The sequence below is a fragment of the Notamacropus eugenii genome, chromosome 1, assembly GCF_028372415.1.
Source record: "Notamacropus eugenii isolate mMacEug1 chromosome 1, mMacEug1.pri_v2, whole genome shotgun sequence".
In the NCBI taxonomy this organism is placed as follows: Eukaryota; Metazoa; Chordata; class Mammalia; order Diprotodontia; family Macropodidae; genus Notamacropus; species Notamacropus eugenii.
In genome coordinates, this window is record NC_092872.1 from 448,619,702 (window position 1) to 448,645,176 (window position 25,475).

Below are 25,475 nucleotides of genomic sequence, written 5' to 3' on the forward strand. Positions count from 1 at the left end.
AACCCACATTTTGAATACAAAATCCATATATGGATTTATCCATCTCTCTGACTCTAAATTGTCCAAAGAACTTTTTACTGGGGGTAGATGAAGCCCATTCCTAAAGGAAAGTAGTAGCTGCGACTGAGGGAGGGAGGCTGATTAGGAGTAAATGGAGGGGGGGTGAAATGGGGAGGGAAGCTCTTGGAAGTGTAGTGAAAGGGTAGAAAACCAAATCCCAAAAGAGACTGAGGAGAGACCTGGGATACACACATACTAAAGAGCTGAAGAGGCCCCTTTCTTTAAGCTGGGGATACTAGCTCCACACAGTGATATTTAAACCTGGAGGGATTCTATGTGAAAACTTCCCAAGTCAGCTAGTGTCCTTCATGACAGAGGTATAGCCAAGGAGAAAACATACTTATCAATAAAAGGATATTGTCAGCAGACCTGGCCCAACAGAATTTGAGGTGACAGATAAACCATTTAAATTCCTAGCACATTAGCATCAATTTACCCAACCTTTTCATTTACCTTATGGTGATGAGTAATTTATTGTTGTTGCCAGTCATAGCATGGACCCCATCCCGCTGCATTTTTGTATATACCCTTTTAGATTTTCTTCCAGAAATTTGGTTTTGAGAACATTGGGTCAGAGGTTTGTCGAGTAAAAGTATTCCCTTAAATAATAGTACTGAAAATAATTCCTTCCTTGACCACCTTAGAAGCAAAGCATTATAGAATGTTAGCATTGGAAGGACTCATAGCTTAACATGTTAGAGCTTGAAGGAAAGTGTGGATTTTTAGAACACAGAGTGTTATAGCTAGATAGAACCTTAGAGAACTTCTGAGAAGGTTTAATGAACATGCCATCAATTTGAGTCCATTATGCAACATGGCAGCCGAAAATTAGTGTATTTCATTGTGCATTAACAGAGGGCTATAGTGTTCAGCATGAGGGAGGGGACAGTTCCACTGTTCTTTGGTCAGACTGCATCTGGAATGCTGTGTTCAGTTGTGGTTATCATATCATAAGAAAGGTATAGATAAGCTAGACTCTAGAGAAATGCAGTTAAGAAAGGGAAGAGAGCTGGAAACTGTGCACAAGGGGCAGTTGGAGGAACCAAGAATGTTTAGCTTAGAGAAGAGAAGATGTGTATACAGGTGTATGCATACATGTGTGTGTGTTTGAGTGTGTGTATATGTCTGGTGATATCTGTCTTCTGGTATTTGAAGAGCTGTCATATGAACTAAGAATTCTGTTTGTCCTAAGCATCCCATAGGTCATTCCTAGCAGAAGTATGTGGAAGAGGAAGGGGAGGGGGGAACACCAACTCAATAGAAAGCAAAAGTTGCTTAACAAACAGAACTATTCAACCACAAAATGGGGGGCCCCAGCAGAAAGTAGGTTCCTTATCACTGCAAGTATTCAAGAAGAGAGAGCTACAGGTTCCCAAAGTGAGCAATACTGCCCCCTGAGGGGCATTGGAATGATCCAGGTGGTAATAGCCTCTAGTGCAATTAGGAGGCATTGAGTAAAAATAAGGGGGTGGTGGAAGCTTAAGGAAAAAAGAGAAGAAAAGTTAAAAAAACTGTACATGTATTATCTGCTATATAACAGAGTTAAAGTCATCTTGATTACTTTATTTTTCAAATAAATACACACAATACAAGTTGTAACCCATCAGTGGTCAAGTCTGCTGACAGGTCTTAATAAGCAAGTGAATGTGTCATGCAGTGTTGGGATGCCTAGCATGCACTGACAGGAATACGTGCATGTAATGACTTGTTTATAATATGATACTGTATGGTTACATGATGCAATATTGTGTCATCAAAATTTCAATGCAGAAGAAACCCCACAAATTTACAATAAATTATTAAATTTAAGCTGTACCATTTAAAAATTTATTTTTTTTTGAAATGATGTGAATTTAAAAAAAAATTAAAGGATTAAAGAAAGTAGATTTCTGGGGGGGGCATTGAGCAAATTGTTTTTAAAGCAGGCAATAGGTCAAATAAATTTGGGAACTTCTGTCTACACTTTGGACTAACTGGTCTCTGAGGTCCATTCCAATTCTAAGATTCTGTGGCTCAGTGATGGTCCCTACTTTTATTTTCCAAAGGGGAAAATTGAGGAAAATAGCTTGAAGTATAGAGTTAGTGCAAAAGTGGAAGAGGTATTATAGGCTTGACATTAAACTGTATCCTTTAAATATATACACAAATGATAATCATTAGGAAGTAATAACATTCAATATAGCTTTTTTAAAAAATTAAACTCTTGGAGGAAAAATTGATAACATGGCAAAGTCCCACGCAATCATGATCTGTGCACCACCATTGACCCAGTGGTAGTTTCCCAAATTGAAGGCTTAGTGCCTAAGAAGAGAAAAGACTCTGAAGTGGGTCCTTTATAGACTCCAACCTAGAAATACTACAGTTGCCCATAGAGTGTTTTTCTAACCTGCTACCTTCTTTAAGGTCAATGAGCCACTGGTGTTTGTCCCTGGAAATCCAGGATCCCATAAGGATCACAGAGAAGAAATGATCAGCTCATCCAAGCATCCAAAATGTGTTATTAAATGCACCCGTTGCATGTATATATTTTGATGGCTCAATGACTAAATGTGATAAAGGGAAACAAGGGAAATGGAGCCACCTTTGTCTTTCTGAGATGGACTGTATAGCTGTCTTTACACAGAGGAGATGGGGGAAAGGGATAGGAGCTGAGTGCTAATAGCTGGGAGGAAAGGGTCAAAAATATTGTTAGAAAAAGAAGGGGGAAAGTGTTTCAGTCCAGAAGAACAACAAAGCTAGAAGGAACTGAGACTGTTAGAGCACCCATGGGAGTAACAGAGAATGTATCCTTTTCAGGGAACCAGGAGGAAAAAAATCTTGGACTGGGGACATTCTGTCACACCCATCATACTGTCCCACCTTTTCCAGTGGCATTCAGTACACCTAGGACACTAGCTGCTGTCACACCCACCCTAGTCAGATTGAATACACCTGTCACACTCATCACACTGTCACACCCAAGAAACTGTCACACCATCGCACCCAATTCACCAGTCGCACTAATACAACTGTGACACCAGTCACACCAATACACTTGAGAAAACTTTACACCTGTCACATCCATCACACTCAATATACCTATCCAGAGAGCCCTGAACCAGGAGTCAGGAAGCATGGGTTCTGGCTCTGCCACTAACCTTCTGTATGACTTTTGGCAAGTCACTTTATCTCTCTTGGACTCAGTTTCCTCATCTGTAAAATGAGGGCACAGGACTAGGCTATGTCAATGATTGTGTCCATGTCTACAATCCTACGTTCTTTGTTTAAGCCTTGCTATGAGATTTGAGGTCCAACGTTGTGTTAATATTCTTCATTCTTTGTTTTAACGTTCCATGTTCTAAAGCTTTTTATGTCTCCAACGGTCTATATTCTGTGATAAATGACTTGTCCTATCAGGTAACAGACTTCATTTCTTTTTCTTTTTTGTATTGTTTATTTCTTCACTTGGTTTTGTTTTAAAATTTCTGATTTCTCAGCTTGCTCAGATTTCACATAGCACACCAGTGTAGGAGACTATTCTACTAACCAGGGAAAAACAAACATGTTATTACACAGTAACTACTGGAGAATTACCTGATTATTTATATTTTGCTTGTGCATGTAATTGTGTTTGGTCTTAGCATGTAAATTGGGGCATAATTACTGTATAATTTATAGTTTTTATATCTTATAACAAGTTAGTGTCTAAATCACACACCCCCATGTAAATACTTTAAAATTATTCAGTAATTACTTATTTACATTATAATTAAAATAAGTAATTAGCATAAATTTACAAAGGATTTACATACTTATTTGTGAATATCATTTCTTGGCAGCTCAAGTGAAATCTTTAGCTGATAATAAATTGAAAGGAACAATAGAAAGTCTGCCTGGAACTGAGAGAAGAACTCTTGGTGCTCTGGGTTTATGGGCTTCCCTTATTCCCCACACCTAAACTCCCCACCTTTTGTTAAGCAAGGAAGGATGCAAGAGACTAGTCTGTCCAGGTCTGATCTTGGTTATGAGCCATCAGTATGGACTTTGACAATGGCTGATTGGGATAGGAAAGTGATCTCCAAGGCAGAAGGACAAGAGGCACTGCTATTAAGAGTAGGGAATTCTGGGAAATTAGGTTTCAGCAATAATCTTCCAGCTTCCAAGGGAATGTTGAAAGAGATTTGAATGTTTTCCTCCACTGAGGGCTGGGTGAATTCACTTTTTAATAGAAAATTAGAGCTGGAGGAGGCCTTTGTCCAACTTGTTCATCTGATAAATAAGGAAATGGAAACCTAGAAAATGTAAATAACTCAGAAACCTTGAAGTATGAGACAGTAGAAAAAGCATTGGACTTAGAGTTAGGAGATCCGATCTTAATTTCCAGACCTGACACTGATTAACTGGATGACTACAGATGTCAGTACTTCATGGGATCTAGAACTGGAAGAACCTTAGAGATTATTAAACATTCTCTACCCTTATGTTATAGCTGAGGCAACTGAGACCCAAAAAGGTTAAGTGACTTGCCAAGGAACCCATACAGAAGAACACAAATTTGAATCTTGGTTTTCTGACTCCAAATATAATGTTCTTGGGTGCTATGTATAGTATGAAGGAATCAAATTCCACACACAACCTTTCTGGCTCTCAAGATGTAAGGCACCAGAATGAGATAAGTAAAAGGGCTTGTGAATTATCTCCTTGGAGGTACATTTTTTCCCAAGAAAGAAAATTGTTATCATTGCATTCTCCACCTCCACTCACATTCACACAGGATTGGACTTCCTCTAAAGTGAACTGATTCTATTCATAAATACCTACTTGGGTGAGAAGTATTTCAGAAATAATAACTAATATCTTTATAGGACTTTTAGGGTTTATGAAGTCTTTTACTTAAACTTATTCTGTGAGGTAGACAGTACAGGGGTTATTACCCATATTTTAAAAATTAAAAAATAGCAACTCAGAGAGGGAAAGTGACTTGTCCAGTTTCACGCAGTAAGCTGGGATTTAACCCTGGTCCGCTTGATTCCAAGTGAAGGTGTTTTTTAAAAATTTTGTTTGACCTTGATAGGAAGAAACAAAACACTATGGAGAGGTCACTAATGTAGAACTAGGGAATACTGGGTTCAACTCTTGGCTCTGCCATTAATTTCCTGTGTGGTCTTTTCTTGATCTCTCTGGTCCTTGGTTTCCTTACTTACAAAATTATGAAGTTGGTTAGATGGTTTCTAAGGTACCTTTCAGACCTGATAGTCTATGAGTTCAGCTCTGATAGGGAAGGAAAGAGTAGAACAACTGCTAAAGTTCTTAATATAAAGAGTAAGAGGTTTAAGAGTTTCCTCCAAGTCTGAGAGTCCTGAGCTCAGAGGGAAAAGATGAGGAGGGTATTTTATAGAGGAGGGGGGTGTTGGTAAGAGAGAATAACAAGTGGAGGAGACCAAAACAATCTTGTGAGACCTGGGATAGGGGTGAGTGAGCCAGCTTTGGGGGTGGGAGTGGGGAAGGCATTGTGATGCAGATTGAAAATTCAGAGGGAATGTGCAGCACCATGGACAGAGGCTCACTATGGGGAGGAAAGGGCAAAGCCAGGGTGTCAGTGAAGAAGCAAAACCATGAATAGAAGTCTCTGTAAGTTAGGGGGGGCAGCCTGTACAGAAGGTTCATGTAAACAGGACACTACAGATAAAGAACTCAGCAACGTAGAGGCCAGTGTGCTGGAGCCCGCTGATTGTTAAATTTTGTTAACAATTTTCTTAATTTTGTTTTCAAAATTGTTTGATTTTTAAAAAGAGCATTTACTCCTTAGAAATTGGCAAATGCTACAAAAAGGGACTTGAGTTACAGTTTTATTGATTGTCTACACTTATGAGTTATGAAAAATGTTAATATTGCAGATTAATCTTAAAAATGTGTTGCATATGTATTTTTTCCTCAGAGAGCCAGTCATTAAACATTTACCCACACATTCTTGGGCAGAGGGTTGACCATCATTCCCGAGTATTTTAGCTGGACTCCACAGACATTATTAATAATTTCATCAAACCATTTCTAGCACAGTCCAGGTTTGGACCCTGGGCTTCCCAGAGTCTGCTTAATACTTGGGTAAGTGATTTGCAGAGGGGAACTGAGGAACTGAGGAAGCCTCAATCTGGCTGGCCCTAAAGAAAGAGAGAAAAGTTGTTATAGACTCCCCACCCACTATTCTCTGGGACCATCTGGGACTCTGTGAGGTGCTCTGCCTTCCAAGGCTGAGATGAGATGGTCTTCCTGTTGAACTCCATCCCATTCCATCTCACCCTTCAGCTCCTGTCTCAGCTGAAGCTTTGTGGGAGCCTACCCCCAAGTAATTCTGGACTTACATATAGGCTTCTTCCAAACCTCTTTATTTCTTCTCCTTTTCTCTTTCCTCTCTACTCAATCCTCTTCTTAGTCCCTAATTTCCTCATCTTACAGAAGGGCTAACTAGAAAAATAGACTTGAGAAAGTAAAAATTAAGTGTCCTCTTTTCTCCTTTCCCTCCACTTTCTTTCTCTCTTCTGTCCCTATCTATTTTACCTACTTCTCTAGCTTCTCTTGCGCTCTGCTCTGTTCTTCCTTTTTGTCTTCTATCCTCATTTCTCTTCACGCTTCTATCTCTTCTCTTTCCTCCTCTTTTATTTTTCCCTTTCTGACAACAAAGGTAAAAGAAAGATTTTCTGAACTTCTGATTTTCTGAATTTCTGATTTTCTGAAGTATATGCAGGAAAGGCTCATGTACAATGAGAGGTACCTGAATTTGGAGCCAAAGCATTTAGGTGTGAATCCTGGCTCTGCCATTTTCTATATTTGTGACCCTGATTTAATGATTTAACCTTTCTTGGTTTTAGTTCTTCCATAAGATGAGAGGATTTTATTGAATGATCTATGAGGATTGTTTCCAACTTAAAATCTTTCATCCTTATAGTGTCCCTGTGTTTATCAACATACTAATAAGCATATTTACATACAAACACATGAAAAATACCCAAGAGCACCGACATGTGTTTGAACTTATAGATCTATTATTCCATAATGCACTTACTGAATCCAAAGCCTCCTGCTTGAATAAAGAAAAACGAAAACTGAGACCTTCCCTAGCCTCAAAGATCTTTATGATCCTGTAGGTGCCTTGAAGAGGTGTTAGAGATCATCTAGTTCAATTCCTTTATTTTACAAATGAAGACTCTAAGGCCCAGAGAATCAAAAATTACTTATCCATGGTCACATAATGAGCCAATGGTAGAATCAGGACTTGAACTCTGGTCTCCTGACTATAACTACAGGCTCTTTCCTTTGTTTTACTTCAATATATCCTGGCCATATTTCTCTATGTGAACATATCCAATCAGTTACCAAACTTTTGTCATTTTTATATTTCCCAACTCTGCTCAAATATATCTCCATCTTTCTACTCACATGACCACTGCCCTGCTTCTGGCCCTCATCATCTTTTAGTTAGCTTTCTTATCTGTCCCTTTTCCTCTACTCTCTCTTCTTACTTATTCATCCTCTACATAGCTATCAAACAATTAATACTAAATAATAGGTCTCACCATGTCATTCTCCTAAAAAAAAACCTGGTGGCTCCTTATTGCTTCTAGGATAAAGAGTAGTTAGCATTTACATAGCATTTATATATTTTTTATATTTCATATAGTGTTTTAAGGTTTGTAAATCACTTTATTAATTTGATTATTTATTAATCTGCTATTTATGCACTACTTCATTTACTTATCCATTAATTAATTATTTGCTTGTTTGTTTAGTTTTTAGATTGATCCTTACAACAACCCTGGGAAATAGGTGCTATTATTATTTCCATTTCACAGATGCGGAAATTGAGGCAGGTACTGGTTAAGTAATTTGCCAGCAAGCATGTGTTTATCATTGGATTTGAGGTTAGATTTTTTTTACTTCAGTCCAGTCCTTGATCCACTATATAACATATGGTGACTTTGTGGGGGTCAGTCTCCTAGGAGCTCAAGGCTTCTTGTCCAATTGGTGGTAAGTAACCTGAGGCTCCTCGATCCCTGAACTTCCAGTGAGAAGGATAAAGTACAAATGCACCAGGTTGGCACTGAAGCCTCTCCACAATCTGGTCTCCACTTACCTTTCCAAATTTATTTTCCATTGCCCCGCTTAATGAACTCCACATTCCATCCATCTGGGCCAACTAGCTCTTCCTTGAATCGCTGCTGTCTCTATACCTTTGCATAGGTTGTCCCTGATACCCAGAAGGTGCTTGCTTCCTCCTCTCTTCTTGCAGTTGCAATCCCTAGCTTTCTTCAAGACCCAGGTCCAGAGTCACCTCCTTCACAGGGCTTTTCTGATCCCCCAAACGTTACAAGAATTACCTTGTCTATACTTAACTGTACACATTATCTCCTTCAGGCTCTATATAGACTCTTTGATGTCAGGGATTGTTTGGATTTTCCTTCTGCATCCTTTTGTGTCTAACAGTGCCTCCACATAGTAGATGCTTAGTGTTGTTTGAATTGTTAAATGTTCAAAAATAAATACTGACTCAGAATTGTTAATAATTACAATTTTAAAACAAGGTTTTGGATTAATACTGACCTTCTCTCTCATATCTCATCCAGTACTTTTTTTCTACCGTGCTAATATGTTCATTGTGCAGTATGGTGATGTATTAGAAATCTCTACCTATGCCAGGCTGTGAGCCCCTTAGGAAGACACTATGTCTTATCTAGTTCAGGGCTTCTTAAACTGTGGCTTGTGATAGGGTTGCAAGCCAGTCTAAGAAGTACTGAAGATCAGTGATTCTCATCCAAGGAGCACAGTGGTTCTATACACAGTAATGCTTAAGAAGTATTTGGTGGGTTAAATGGAATGTCTTGTTCTCTTACTAGAGACTGTGAGCTCCTTGAAGTCAGACACTGAGTCTAATTTTATGTCTCCTCCAGCACTGAACATGTGGTGCTGCCTGCCATGGTTCTGCTAAATTCAGTTGTATTAGACTTCCAGAGTCCTAGATTTCTTAGATATTTTTAGAAAACCAAAGGCTTTGGTTCCTTTGAAAGAGTCTGGACTTCAAAGTTCATTTTAAGTCTGGGTGAATCAAATTTATAACTGCCTCCCAATAATTATGCAGGGTCCACTCAGATACCCTAAGTGATCAGTAATTATCTGCCTCATAAGACAGCTCATCCTGTTGGTGGGCAACTCTAAATGTAGGAGAGTCCTTCCTTATATTGTGCTAAAATCTGCCTCCTATAACTTCCATCTATTGTTCCTACTTCTACCCAACAGAATCATCAAATCTTTAAACTGAGAGGGTCTTTAGAGATCTCTAAGGAATAAAAAAGGATTAAAATAGTTAATTGCCCTCTAAAAAGCAAAATATTAATTTCATGTCATCATTATAAAACCCAATAAAAAAAATGACTTTGGGAAGAGTTATTTCTAAACTGGATGGCTGGGTTGGAACCCTTCTTTCCCATGATTCCAAGGAATAGGGGGTAAAGCAGCAGGAACCCTGGAGGGGCAGTTGGTGACTGGCTCAGTAATGAGGCCCTAGGTGGATATTGATAGGACTGAACCAGAGGCCAAGGTGGTGTAAGGAGAGAGAGAGAGAGAGAGAGAGAGAGAGAGAGAGAGAGAGAGAGAGAGAGAGAGAGAGAGAGAGAGAGAGAGAGAGAGAGAGCAAGCCCAGGCTCCATCCCATCTGTTTTCCTCACCAAATCCATCACACTAATAGGTCACCTTTCTCTGGCAGCTTGTGATTAGCTGGTTGCCCAAGGACAGAGACAGGTATGGGAGGGGGAGGGGACTGCATCAATAGACTGAGAGGACAGAAACAGGGGTGCCAGGCTATCATGTGCATGTCCATGTGCCACCCACCCTCACATAGGTGTTACCCCTACAAAGCCGTCCTCATACTGCATGGAAGCATACTGAGTACATAATGGATTTGAAGTCTAAGGACTTGGGTGTGATTCTAGACACTGTTCCTTATTACCTATTGACCCAGGGCAAGTTGAATGCCTTTTCAGGACCCCTACTCCCTCATCCAGAGGATGAGGATTTCAAATGAGATGATCCCTAAAGTTCTTTCTAGCTTGAAATCCAAGTTGCTATGACCCTCAGTCACCCTCACTTAGTAATGCAGAATTGCAAGGACATGTGTGTGTATGTGTGTGTGTGTGTGCGCCCACGTGTGTCTCTGTGTGTGCTTGTGCATGCAAGCACAAGCCAGGGTGTCAGGGAGAACTGATGAGAGGTCAGCACTATGTATTCATCTGATAGATCAAGTAGACTAGAGTTTATTTGGGTCATGATGACGGGTGGTGTTTGCTGCAAAAAAGTCTTGTCTGTAGAGAGGGAGGAGGGAGAGGCATTCGCAACCACCCTGACTTAGCTTCTCCCTGCCTTTCTCCCAGGCTTTGTAAGAGTGTTCTAACTGCTCTCTCATTTTGCCATCCATGTTGTCTAAGCAATCTTTCCATCCCACAATTCTGATCACATATTCTTTCACTCAGATACCATCCTTGGCTCCCCATTGCCTGCCAAATAAAAGATGAACTCCTTAGCTTGACAGAGCCCTCCACAATCTAGCTACAATTTACCTTCCAGATTTATCTCCTGATGCTCCTTTCTGAATAGTCTACATTCCAGCCAGATTGTACTTTCTTAACCACCTCTCAGGGGCAGCTAGATGGCAAAGTGGATAGAGTTCCAGGCCTGGAGTCAGAAACTCCTGCGTTTCAAACTGGCCTCGGATACTTACTGTGTGACTCTGGGCAAGTTCCTTAACTCTGCCTCCATTTCCTCATCTGTAAATTGAGCTGGAGAGGGAAATAACAAACTACTCTAGTATCTTTGCCAAGAAAACCCTAAATGAGGCCACACAGAGTCAGACATGACTGAAAAACAAATGAGCTTCCTTTTGGTCCCTCTCTGTCATCCGGACTTCTCTAATTTTGGAATCATTCCAGACAGTGTCACTCATGCCTAGAATGGATTCCACAGCTTCTAATTTCTCCCTCTGAGATTTATTTCTCTCTTTAAGGACCACTCATGGGTTATTTCTTTCAAGAAGCCTTCTCTGACTCACATCAAGTGATCTCTCACTCTTTCAAAAGATAATGGAAGTACCTGGGTTCTGAGGATGTGGGCAGCAATACCAGTGATGATGCTGACCAGTTGTGTGACCTTGGGTAAACCACTTCTATTTTCTGAATCTCAGTTTCATCACCTGTAAAGTGGAGATGATAAGAATTTCACTGATTCTCTTATAGGTTTGTGGTGATAAAAGGACCCTGAAAGCCTGGCACTAATATAGAAATGGGAGCAGCTGGTGCTGCTACTATCTTCGGATTTCTTGCAGAGTTCTTTCTTGCCCTCTTTTTCCCCCTCTTCTTTCTTCTCTTCCTCAATTTCCTCCTTCTCCTCTTCATGATGAGACATCTTCATGCCTCTTCACCTACCTGCCCAGCCTTGATGGCTCCTATTTAATATTCCTGCATCAAAATGAGCTTAATGATATCAGGGGGTAGGGAGGGGAGAGGTTGGGAGGCTCATCTCAACCTGGCCAGCAAAGGCTTCCTCCCAAATGCTGTGGAAAGAAAGAAAAAAGAAAAAGAAAGAAAGAAAGAAGGAAAATAGAAAGGAGAGAGGTTTGCCCTTCAAAGGGGATGTGAAGACGCCCCATTGCCCACATTACATTGTCCCCATGGTAACCCTTTTCCCTGTAAAGGATGGGAAAGCACATGCAGAAGTGGGCTTTAATCAATCAACTAATCAGCCAGTGTTCATTGTATACTTTTGAGAGATCATTTCAGGGTCTGGCCAAAGCTGCAGTTCAATTCAACTTCCACAAGGACATGGCCCAAGCCTAGAATCCTATGATTGCAGAATCTGAGTCAGAATGAACTCAAGAGGCCAATTAGTTCAATCTGTACCTAAACAGGAATTCTCTCTGTAATATCTTGACTAGTGGACATCCACTTGAAGAACTCCGGTGTTGGAGAGCTCGCTACCTCCTGAGGCAGCCCACTTTACTTTTTGGAGGACTTTAAATGGTAGGAAATTTTCCCTTGTATTGAGCCAAATCGACCTCTGCTTCTTCCACTTGGTGTTCCCTCTAAGTTTTTCATTCTGAGGCTAAGTAGGACAAATCTAATCCTCCTTCCCTATGCCAACACTTCAGTGATCATTACTCACCCTTACCCCCATTCATTTTTTCCTGTAAGTTAAGCATCCCTTTAAAGAATACTTTGGATGATGTGATGTTCAGTCCTCTCACTTGCCTTCCCTTGTGGGTGATGACTGTGAGAGGTTATATGAGATAACTAAATCAAGAGAACATCTGTGTTCCTCACTTCCTCACTTCCATTGGCTCCATTTTCTCAGGCATGCCCAACCAAGTCCCTTTTCTTCTCAGTTTCATCATCTTTAAAATGAGGGAGTTCAGTTAGATAATCTTTGGGGTCCCTTGCCATTTTAAATCCTATGTTCCTCAAACCACAGGAGAGCTCTCTGCCAGGCCAAAGGGTCTGGATCTGATGCCTACAGTGACAGCTTCCCCTTAGCTCCCAGCTCCTTCAGGATAGGGACCTAGCCTGGGATAGATAGCTTCAGACAAGTGCCTTTTTCAGGGTCTGCGACTAGAAGGGATATGGGGCATAGGTCATAAAGTCTCATCTCTATCTTCAGCTCAAGGGTCTTAAGAACATCAAATGGACCTCTGGTTTAACCCCTATTCTCCTTTAAATGGGAGGATTTCAGCATCTGGGAGGCTTCAGGCTTCTTGTCCAGTAACCAGGAAGTAGCCCAAGTTTACTGGATCCCTGCACTTAACAATGAAAACTAAAGGTTATCTCATGAGAGAAGGTTTATGTGATACAGGTAGGGTAATAAGCATCAGGGATAGGATTTGAACCCAAATTTTCTGACTCCAGAGTTGATATCATCCTGAGGTGATGAGGCATAAAGAGAGTAGAAGTCACTGGTAGAGCATCAGAGGGCAACTCTAGTGGGAACATGTGGGAGGTCAGAAGTTGGGAGTCATGTATTATGGGGGGGGTGGCAGTGAGAGGAGGGGGAAAGTTAATTTCAGAATGTCCTGATATCAGGTCCCAGAACTCTTGATTGGGTCACAGGGAAAAATGCTGAAGGAGACTGGAGGAAGTTGGTGTCTGGTGGATGAATCCCTCAACAGGGTGACTGAAGCTCTCTCAGAGGTGGTGCCCATCTTTGCCACCCCTTCCCCTCCCCCTCCCACCTCTCTCAGTCCTTCCCAATGGAGTAGAGGAAAGAACAAATAGAGCACGTAAGCTAGGAAGAAGAAATCACACATCGAAGCACTAAATGATACCAGTAAGTTTGCCCAGGCTTATGTAAATCACACAAAAACTGACAAGTTTTCCTATTAAAAGATAATTGTAATCAGGGTGCTGGACGTGCCGTGTGGGGATGATTGGAGGTAGACGGACAGCACCGAAAGATGGATCGTTTTAATTTGCACCAATTAAATTGAAGTTCATAGGATCATCTTCTTCAATCTTCATGAATACTTTATTTTCTGGCTGCTACGGAGCTATTAAAAAGAATGATTGAGCCACGAGGCTGGCCTAGTATATTTTATGAAATATCACCTTTAAAGAATTTGAGTACGCCATTTTCATAATGAGTTTTCTAGTACCTAATCCTCTTCTATATTACTACATTTAAAAAGTGGATTGATCTGGGAAGTGTAGGGAGTGCAGGTGATGATACATTTTGCTAGGATAAGGTGGTGATAATGGATCGTGTTTCCGTACGCAGGATAATGGATGGTCTGGTGTTGGAAATGAGGCATGCACACAGAGTTTGGTGGCTTCATTCACTGGTCACTGGAACATCCTCCAGGTGTGGAGGGAAGCTTCTGCGTGGTTGCTCATTCAAGGGGAGGCAGTATGGTGTAATGCTTTTGACATCAAAGGTTGTTGTTATAGTTGTTCAGTCATTTCGGTCATGCCTGACTCTTTCTGATCCCATTTGGGATTTTCTCAGCAAACGTACTGGAGCAGTTTGCCATTTCCTTCTCCAGCTCATTTTTACAGATGAGGACTGAGGCAAACAGGGTTAAGCGACTTGTCTGAGGGCAGACATAAATTCATGAAAATGGGTCTTCATGAGTCCAAATCTGATATTCTATCCACTGTGTGCCTTAGCTGCCCAACATCAAAGGACCTGGACTGAAATCCTTGCTCTACCCCTTACCACTTGGCTGAGCTTGGGTAAGCCACTGAAACATTCAGGTACTTAGTTTCTTTTACATACAAAAAGGAGCAGATTGGACTAGATGACTGCTGAGGTCCCTTCCAGCTCCAAATCTAGGAGTTTATGGGTTGCCTTGGGTACCGTATACTGGAGGGACATAGAGTGATGGACCACTTGTTGAGAGTCTGTAGAAGGCATACCGTTCAATTATGGGTTGAGTTGACACCCTCAAGTTCATTGGATTTAGAACTGAAAGGTACCTTGAAGAATTCCATCCCCTTTTTATGCAGATAAGGAAACTGAGGCCCAGAGATGAAGCAGCAAACAGTAAGTATGTAATCCATAGTTCTTGACTGGTTCTAATTCTGAGATTCTATTACTGAAATGGTGGAGGGTGAATATGGGTGAATAGATTTTGGCTGGTTAAGGGTATAGGATGAGAGTGTCAGAAAAAGCACGGGCATTGACCTTTGCTGATGTCACTCTATATCTGGTGGGCCAGGACAAGTGGACAATGTCCAAAGGAAGAAAGACCCAGTCTGTTGGCTGATAGAGCCTAAAGGAAGCTTTTCCTACTCACCACCTCCAGGCTCCCCTTTTCAAAGAGAGAGGGTATTTGTTCCCTGATTTGGGAAGTGGGAAAGGAAGTTGAAAAGAAGACAATAAGGTCTTTTTTAGGGTCCAGATCTATGATATAAGTAATGGGAACTTCTCAGAGAGGGAATCCCCTCTACCCCTGCAGGTTGTCAGGTGTGCTGCAACGTAGCATCTCAGAGGGTTGCCTGTGGTACTGAGTTAAATGATTTTCTGAGGTTCACTTAGTATGTTTCAGAGCTAAGATCTGAACCCATTCTGATTTTGAGGCTGGTCCTTTATACACCATGTCCTGCTGTCTAACTTGTGATCTATCTTTGTCTTTCTCTATATCTTCGTCTATCTATTCTCCTCCTCCTCCTTCTCTCCTCTCTTTTTCCCTCTCCTTTCTTTTTCTCTCTTTTTGTTTTTTCTCTCTTTCTATTCTCTCTCTTCCCCCTTCTCTCTGTCTGCCTGTCTGTCTCTGTCTCTGTGTCTCTGTCTGTGTCTCTGTCTCTCTCTGTCTCTGTCTGTCTCTCTCTCATTTAATTGTTAGAGAGAGGTTCCAGTGAGGAAATCCCTAACCAATAGAGATTAGTAACTATTTCACAATGAATATTCTCAGACAGCTGGCTGTCGCATACACTACAAGGCTAAGTGACTTGCCCAAGGTCACACAGCTAGCAGAAGCTAGAGACTAGAATCTTTTCGACCCTAAGATTCATTCTCTATTCACCATTGCCTCACTATTGCTCTTTGATTATATTAACAAAGATATAGGGTACAAAATGAGAGACGGGATGATTCCACACTGCATCACCCTGGTCAGCCTAAGTCATAGTCTCTTAGGCAACTTATAGCATCTAGTCTAACCCACACTTGAACTTGACTCTCTTTATCAACATCCCTGCTGTGGAGGCAGGGGCATCTGCCTCTACTCAAAGACACCCAGCAATGAAGAACTTACTATCTACGAAGCATTCCTTCCATTTTTGACAACTCTAATTGTTAGGAATTTTTTCCTTATTCAGACTGAAATCTATAACTGTCCTTTTTCCCTCCACTCCTAGTTCTGCTCTCTGAGACCAGGGAATTTAAAGGCCAATATTTCATCTCAATCATAAGAATTCTTTTTTTTTAATTTTTTTTTAATTTTTAATTTTTATTTTTTAATGTTTAACAATCACTGCCATACAATTGCGATTTTATCCCCCCCCACCTACCCCCCACTACCCCCCTCCCTCCTCACGACTGCATACAATTCTGTATAGATTCTACATATACTTTCCTATTGAGTATATTTTCACTATAGTCATGCTATGTAGTCAGACTAAGATAAATGAAAGAAATCGTATAACAAATCAGAACATGATACACAAACACATACACATACACAAACATGATCTGCTACATTATGTGAGTGACTTCCATATTTCTCTCTCTGAGTGTGGAAGGCATTTTGCCTTGAGATCCACCATTGGGATTTTTTTTTTTTTGTAAGAAGTTCTTGTGTTATTACAAAAATCTAAGTCTACCAGAAAAAACTCTCACACACTGTGGTCGTTGCTGTGCATAAAGTTCTCCTGGTTCTGCTTCTTTCACTCAGCATCAGGTCATATAAGTCCTTCCAGGCCTCTCTGAAGTCTTCTTGTTCATCATTTCTTATGGCACAATAGTACTCCATTACATTCATATACCATAATTTATTCAGCCATTCCCCAATTGATGGACATCCCCTTGACTTCCAGTTTTTGGCAACTACATAGAGTGCTGCTATAAATATTTTTGTACATGTGGGACCCTTTCCCATTTTTATGATCTCTTGGGGATATAGTCCTAGTAGCGATATTGCTGGATAATCATAAGAATTCTTGCAGACAGAGTCCTGTGTTTATGATCCTGTGTGTTCCCCCTCCTGCCCCTGTCTTCCAACTAGGTTGACTTTTTTTTTCTAGAAGAATCATTCCTTGTTTCTTTAACCACTCTTAATATGGCTTAGTTGATTGTAAGTTTTCTCCTCATCCTGGGCATCCCATTCTGTTTTGTCTGTATATTGTCAGAGTTCTTCCATAAATGGTGCCCACAGCTAAGCATGAACCTCCAAATAGGGTCTGATCTGGGCAGAAGACAGTGTGAACATCACCTGTCTTGCTCTGGTCACAATGATATTAGTGCAGCCTAAGGCCATTTAGTTCAGAAGCTGGATGACCCGTTGTTAAGGATGTTAGAGAAAAATTCCTATTCAGGTAGAGTTGGACTAAAGGAGGAACTGTGGTCCCTTCTGGATCTATGATTCTGGAACTAAAGGGCTCTAGAAGCTAAGAGTCAGAATCATTGCTTGGACCAGGAGTAGGTAATCTTCGGTCTTGAGTGGCCACAGGTTCCCCACCCCTGGCTTGGATCATGGTCTTACTCCTGAGCTCTCCTACCCAGGGCTGAGCCCCTATCATCCTCATCTTCACCTCTGGCCCTGTAGAACTAAAGAACTAAAGAGGAGTAGTACAAAGGGGAGGCAGAGATACCCCAACATCCTAGCAGGAGCCCATCTCTCCCCTCAGGAGCTCCCAGACAATCTCAGTTTGGGCTCCCCGCCCCTAGGGGTAAAGCCCTGATTCAGCAGTTTGGTGCCAGTTTCTTTTCTCTAAGCCAGAGTAGTAGCAATCATAATTAACCCTGCTAATTAATCAGGGCAGAGTGTATTAATTGCTAGCACAGGAGACTCTGGGAGAGCAGGTGCAGCAGCCCCAGCAATGGTGTTAGGGGTGGGTGGAGGGGGAGAATCTGACAAGATAACAAGCCGATGAGGGATAGGGGCAGTAGACTCCCCTCTCTGGGAACCCTGGTGGGGAAATAGCTCCAAATTGTGGTCCTATGGGGAAGAGGGGAGTTTTACTGTCACCCAGATCAAACAGTGCTAAAGAGAGCAAACTTCTGGTCTCTCATCCCTACACACACACACACACATGCACACACACACACACACACACGCACACACCACACTTTGGGAAGGGAAGGAGGAAGAGAGAAGGACTAATTCAAAAAGATAATAAAGAGACAAAGCAAAGAAAAGGTCAGGCTACCTCTCTTATCTGCCCCCAAATAAACCCTCCATTATGTTTTCCATTTAACTAGGCCTCAGAGGGAAGCAAATGAGTTTTTTTTAAAGCTGAGAGTTCAAGTAGGTTGATATCTCAGGGATGCTCTTTCAGAAAATGGGGGGTTGGTGCAGAAGCAAAGACTTTCTCAGAACAGCAGTTTATAGGAGTAATTGCTGCCAAATGAGTTTGGGGAGGTGACCAAAGTTTGGGTGACAAAATTATATGGTCCTCAAAGGGGACAAGGAGCAAAGAGAGCAATGGTTGAAGGGGTGCTCCATTTACCAGTGAGAGGGGGGCCATGATATCTATATGTTGAAGACTGGAGAGTGACCCTGATAAGGGAGATGTGAATCGGAGAGGACAAGAACATGATGGGGAAGAAGTTATTGGAGGACAGTTCATATGTTAAGCCGCTGTCATCCAGATCTCATCATCATCATTGTTTAATCCAAATGCTTATCTTTCTTCTTAACTTCACCCTTATTTTGTCACTAGCCCCATTATCATCCCAATCCAATGTCCATCTGCCCCATTTCTAACCAATGCCATCATGTTCCCTTCCCTCTCTCCATCCTTTTTTTCCAATATCCTTCTAATTCCATCCTCATCACAACACCCAGTCCCATCCTCAACTAATACTCATTTTCATAAAATCTTCATTGCCTCCATCCAATTATGGTTCCCATCACCATTTTGTCCCCATTTCCATTCAATCCTCATCTTCATCCCTATCCATTTCCCATCTCCTTATCTACCCCAAATCCTCACATCTATTTTATCTTCCCATAATCACCATCCATATTCAGAATCATCTCTATTTCTAGACTTGTCCAAATCCCTACCAAGAGCTAACCTTGAATCCCATCTTCATTCATTCCTCAACCTTGTCCAGTTTCCACTGCTATCTCTATGTTATACCCCCTAATCCCATCACTCCCCATCTTGATTGCTATCTCTCTCCTGTTCTTCTCTCCCTCCCCCCCCCGTCCACCCTCTCCTTATGCCTGCTTTTTTTCTTTGCCATTACCATTACCATTATCATCCCTATTCCATCCTTCCTCCTGAAGCTAAGCTTTCATTAGGTTTGCTTTTTGTGAGAAGCAGGGTTAAACTCGGTGTGGAAAGAATGCCACAAAATCAGGCCTTATCTTCCAAATGACTGGACAACCACAAGGACATAGTTGGAGGAAAAGAACTAAAGACAGAAGGTGAAAAAACATGAAGGACCAAAGTAAGAACATTCATCTTGTTCTGTGCCAGAATCAATGGCATTTGGGAGGAGACATGCACAGGTAGACATAAGGACTCTATACCTTCTCATCAGTCTTTAGAAGGATTTTGAATGTAGGTGACCAAATGTAGACCTGATGTGAGAGATGCCCTACAAACTAACCTAGCAATATCCAACCCTGATGTTTCACTAGAAATACTCTCAATTATACAGCAATGCCAAACTCAAATAGAAAAGGATCTCTGTTGGCTGAATATTGACTTAGAAAACTATAAATTAACATTACCTATGTTGTATTTATTTTTATTACATTTTATGTTATTATATATTGCATAATTACAGCTTAGTCTGGGAGTTTTGGCAACCAGCAGCCTTGAGATTGACACTTCTTTGAGTAGAAAAAAAGCCTGAATTAATCTCTAGGGACTTTCAAGTTTGCAGTGGAAAACTATATAATATGAAGTTCAAGTTTCTTGAAAGACAGTTTGGTGTAGCAGGAAAAGAGCACTGCATCTGGAGTCTAAGGATCTAACTTTGCTGTTCACTAGCTGTGTGGCTATGGGTATATCACTCTTACTTTCCCGGACCACAGACTCTCCATATGCATTTTGAGAGGGTGGAGAGGAATTGCATCAGTGCCTCCCAGGTCCAAATCCTACTTTCATTCTATGATAATCATATGATGTCACTTTTTGGTTATAGACTTCCACTATCAGTCAGGTTCTCCCATGACTCATTGTGGTATCGTTGTTGTTAAGCCATTTTCTGTCATGCCTGACTCTTCATGACCCTGTTTGGGGTTTTGTTGGCAGAAATACTAAAGTGTTTTTGCCATTTCCTTCTCCCACTCATTTTATAGACAAGGGAACTGAGGCAAATAGGATTAAGGGACTTGCCCAGCATTACACAGCTAGCAAGTGTTTGGGGTAGATTTTTAAACTCAGGAAGAGAAGCCTTCCTGACGTCAGGCCCTGCACTCTATCCACTGCACCACCTAGTTGCCCCTGTGTTATGGAAGTGACCTCATATTCTTGAAGGCTATACTAAGATAGGGTAAGTATTGGCAAGTCCTACTCTATCAAGCAGAAAAACCTCCAAGTATGAAGAGTATAATCCCAGATTATACATCTGTCTTATTTTGATCTGGCTAGTTCAGTGATGAGAAACTCATCATGAGAAAGTTAGCCTTTCAAGGCAATATTTTTGGCTTGGTTTTATTTCCCATACAACTCATTATTGATATTGTAATCATATCCATCCATCACAGTGGGCAGAGAACTGGCCTAGAAGTTAGGATGACTGAGGTTCAAAGTACTACCTCTGATCCCCTATTGGCAGGTGCGACCTTGGCCCATTCACTTGCCTTCTCATCGTCCCTAGGAGATGCTTTAAGACTCTAAGACCACTTATCTTAGGGCCTGGGAGAAAGAGTTACCTACCCTGGGTCCTTCTTACACTAGTAAAATGACAGGTCCTGATAAAAAATAAATCACAGCAGGACACTTTCAGATGTACATACTTTCCTCCCAGCTGTTGGTGAAGTGGCGAATGCAAGTATCATTCTTCCTGTCTTACAGATGGGGCTTGGGAAGGTTAAGTGAAGTGCTCTACGCTGGCAGCTCATGGTGCCCACGTGCATTAGTGCAGGTAGCCTCCACACTGGTCCTTTATATTGCTACTGCCTTTCTCTGCAGCTTATCGCCAATTTATTTTGCCTATATCTTGCTTGTACCTAGTTGTCTGCATGCTGTCTTTGCCATTAGACTATGAGCTCCTTGAGGGTAGCTTTGTATCCTAAGCATTTAGGTACTTTAAAAATGCTTATTGACTGACCATCTTGATCCATTGTGGACTTGAAGCATGCATAGTTTACAAAGTACTTTACATAGCAGAATTTAGAACTAGAAGAGCTCTTAGAAATCATCCATCACAACTTTCTTATTTTTTTTTAGGTGAGATAACCAAGGCTATTATTTCCATCTAATTCTGACAAACCCCTGAAGACATGTTATTGTACCCACTTACCAGATGGGAAAACTGAGACTCAGATCAGAGAAGTGAATCACTTATCTTAGATCACATAGCTAATAAGTGGCCAAGCCAAGGTTCAAATCCAGATCTCTCAACTTGGGGTAATAATTTCATCTTCCAACAGATCATGACTTTGGAAGAGAAAGTGAATAGCTGCTACAAGGAGACTGTCAAATAATATAATTTGTTTCATAAGGATGAAAAAAAAAACAACTTCAGAGTAGGTAGGCCTTCTAGGGGTGAGGCTGCCCAGAAGATTTTAAGCTGACTGTCAAGACGTGGCATTTCATAGGGAGACTGTCAGTAAAATTCACCAGGGTCAGAAAGCTCCCAGCTGGTGCACCTAACCTCTTTCGGACCAGGCCTCCCACCCCCTTTGACTGCTTTGATCCTAAGCTAGCTTGCTGTCTAGGCCACCATCTGTTCCGTCTCACATAGAGTCAGTCACTTGACACACTTTCAGTGAAGAGCTTAGTTAGGCCTCACTCCTTCCCAGGCTCAGACTTGTCTCTCCCGCCTCGGTCCCCTTCACTTGGAGTCCTAACATATAGTACCGAGGTAAGCTTGGGCTCAAACCCTGCATCCTGTACCAACACAATGTCTAGACTCTGGTCCATTATATCTTAAATATATGTTTGAACTCTCACACACTGCCTGAGCATCCCTGTTCCAGGAAATGTGGACTATTGAATTGGTCAGTTTTCCTGAGGGTCTCAGTTTTTAAAATCCAGAAGAAGTCCTACATGGAGGAGGAAGGTGAATATTACTCCCTGGAAGAATTTTAGGATGATAATGAAAAAGGTCATTTGTGAGTACTTACAGGAAAAAAGGAGTAATCGCTGGGAACCAGCATGGGTTTACCAAGAGCAGGGGATCCTAGACTCAGTTCATTTCCTTTTTGACATTTCTGCTGAATTGGTATATCAAGTAATGTGGTATGTGGAATGTGACTTGATTTCATTAAGGAATTTGATAAATAAATTCTTTCAAAGTCCTTGTGGAAAAGGTGGAGAAATGCAGGTTGAATGATAGCACAGTTAAGTGAAAAGCCATATCTAAAGAGTATTGATTAATGGATTCATGTCAAGTTAGAGGTACGTCTCTAATAGCTCCATGTTCAACAATTTTATCAACAACTTGGATGAAGATGTAGAAAGCATGCTTATCAAATATGCAGATAGCACTAAGCAGGGAGGGATGGCTTATGTATTGCGTGACAGATGGGATCCAAAAGGATCATGCTGGACTGAATCTATAGACTTAATGTGGCAAGATAAAAATTAACAGTAATAAATCTAAAGTCCCGAAGTTCAGGTTAAAAAATACAGGGTGGGGTAGACAAGGCTTGAGAGCAGCTATGAAAAATATCCCCAAGCTCTGTATGATTGAACAGTATAACATGACCATCCTTCAAAGCTGAGATGATCCTACATTAATCAAAGTGTAAGGACCAGAACAAGTGGGATAAAAGTTCTGATCATCTGTCCTGGTGACGCCACATTTGGAGTCTTCCATTCTGGGCATCATATTGAAGGAAGGATGTTGGTATGTTAGACCATGACAAAGGTGGGTGATCATGATGATGAGGGGACTAGAGACTATGCCATACCAGGGGCATTCGGCTTGGAGAAGAGATGACTTACAGAATCTGAATATCATAGTCAATTGTCTGAAAGAGTATCATGCATGCAAAAAGGGCAGCTAGGTGGTGCAGTGGATACAGCACCAGTGCAGGAGTCAGAAGGACCTGAGTTCAAATCTCACCTCAGACACTTGACACTCACTAGGTGTTTGACCTTGGGCAAGTCACTTAACCCCAATTGCCTCATCCTGGATCATCTCCAGTCATCCTGATGAATATCTGGTCACTGGATTCAGATGGCTCTGGAGGAGAAGTGAAGCTGGTGACTTGCACAGCCCTCCCTCACTCAAAACAAAGTCAAGTGCAAGTCATGTCATCATTTCTCTGATGACATAGTCTTCTTCGGCAATGAAGGATAAACATACACATCATGTAAAAGAAGACTTGTGGGCCCCAGAGGGTAGATCTAGGACCACTGATTGGATGTCATAGGAAGTTTTCAGAACAACCCAAGGGAAAAATTGAGAGCCCTGGAGTTATCTGAAAGTAGAATCAGTCTCCTTATGAGGCTAGTAAGTTCTCCAGTTATTAGAAGTCCTAAATGAGAGTAAAGGATGTAGTGAGGGTAGATGGTGAAGTGGATTGAGTATTGGGTTTGGAATCAGGAAAACTCATCTGCCTGAGTTAAAATCTGGCCTCAGACACTTACTAGCTATGTGGCCCTGGACAAATCATTTAACCCTGTTTGCCTCAGTTTCCTCACATGTAAAATGAGTTGGAGAAGGAAATGGCAAACCTCTCCAGTATGTTTGCCAAGCCAGCTCTAAATAGGGTCATGAAGAGTTGTACATGACTGAAATGACTTAACAACAAAAATGAGGGTATGAATGATGACCTGCCACAGATAAAGAACTTCTGCTTTGGGCATGAAGTTAAATTAGATATATCTACTGATCCTTTTTTAAAAAGAATGAATTTTTGTCTGTACTTAAAGTATTAACTTTTATTTACAGTTGAGATTTCTAAATACCATATACCTCTCCTCCTTTGCCATTGAGACATCTCTGTAACAAAGAATAAAGAGAGAAAAAGTCATTTTTTTCTCTATAAAATAAAGCAACATGTCAACTTGTTAAGACAGAATACTCCATGCTCCACACCCGTAGTTCTCCACCTCTATTGTCCCTTTTAATTCGAATCTTGTGACTGCCCTACTCCTGTCTCCTGAGCAGTGCCTAGCTCAGGGGTAGACACTCAGTGGGACTTGCTACCTGGAGCTCGGACTTGAGCCTTTTGTTTTAGTGCTTGAGTCATTGGCCAGCACTAGAGCTCATCTTCCTTGGAATTTGCCATGTGGAGAGCCATCTCCCAGGCTTAGCTGATAGACTGGGGGAACTGAAAGGGACTTCAGAGAACATTTAGGCTAAAGTCACTTTTGAGATGAGAAAACAAATGATCAGAGATTTGCCCAAAGTCACACAGTAGCTAAACTGGGACTTGAAAAGTTTTTATATTCCAGGTACTGGCTCTGAATCAGAGAGATGGCTGAGTTGGCAGAGAGTTGGCCTTAGAGTAAGACAGACCTAAGTATACATCCTTCCTCAACCACATACTAGCTAGGACCCAAAGAACTCTCAAAAACCATAAGTTGTAGAATAATTATTGATATTTATTGATGGTCGAGTTTCCTTACTAGTATGGCAATGAAATTACAGGTCAGGTTAAAAAAAATTAATGAGTTTTGAACCTTAGGGCTACCACTGAGAGGATATAACTGGATTTGGAGTTGGAAATCCTAGGTCTGTGCCATGATTGCCACTTACTTTCTGGGTGACCTTGGGTGTATCACTTTCCATCTCTGGTCCTCAGTATGCTCCTCTACAAAATGGTGATGTTGAATTTAATAAATCCCTAAATTTTGCAATTCTAACATTCTGCGATTTTGGTCCCAATGTCCACTGCTGAACTCCAGCCTAAGAGTCTCTTGGGGTTAACTCAGCTTTTCTCCAGTGCTCCAGACAATGTGCTCTATATATGTGCATGTGTGTATGTTGGGGAGGTAAAGGCAGGGGTTAGAAGGGGAATGTTAAGCAGTCCCTTGTAGGACAATGTGGTCCTTGATCATAGATTTTTTTGAGCTGGAAGAGATCTCAGAGGCTATCTAGCCCAGGCTCCTCATTTTGCAAATGAGAAAACTGAGGTAAAGTGACTTGCCTAGGGTCACACAGATAATATGTGTATAAGGCAGGATTCAAATCTAGGTTTTCCTGACTCCAAGTCCAGTTATCTAACCAGTACACCAGACTGCCTCTTAATAATTCTCCTCAACCCCCCCATCCTGCCCCTTTGTCACATGGGACTTAGTCCCCATATTCTTCTCTCTGGATAAAGTGCCCCAGTGTGTGTCTGGCTGCTTCTACCTCCCCAACCCCCTACCCCCACCCTTCCCAGGACCCCTGGGTCCTCTGCCAGTGTTCAGTTTAATTGTCATCAAATTGACGATAGACTCAAGGAAAATAATGAGGCCTAATTATGTTAATTAAATGGCTAATTCATTAATTAACGTGGTTCCAATCTTTTCCTTGGAAGGTCTCTGCTCTGGAACTCCTCTCCCCCTACCCCCATTCCTGGAAAAAACAGTAGGGGAGTGTTGGCCAAATAAGTCCTGGCGACTGTT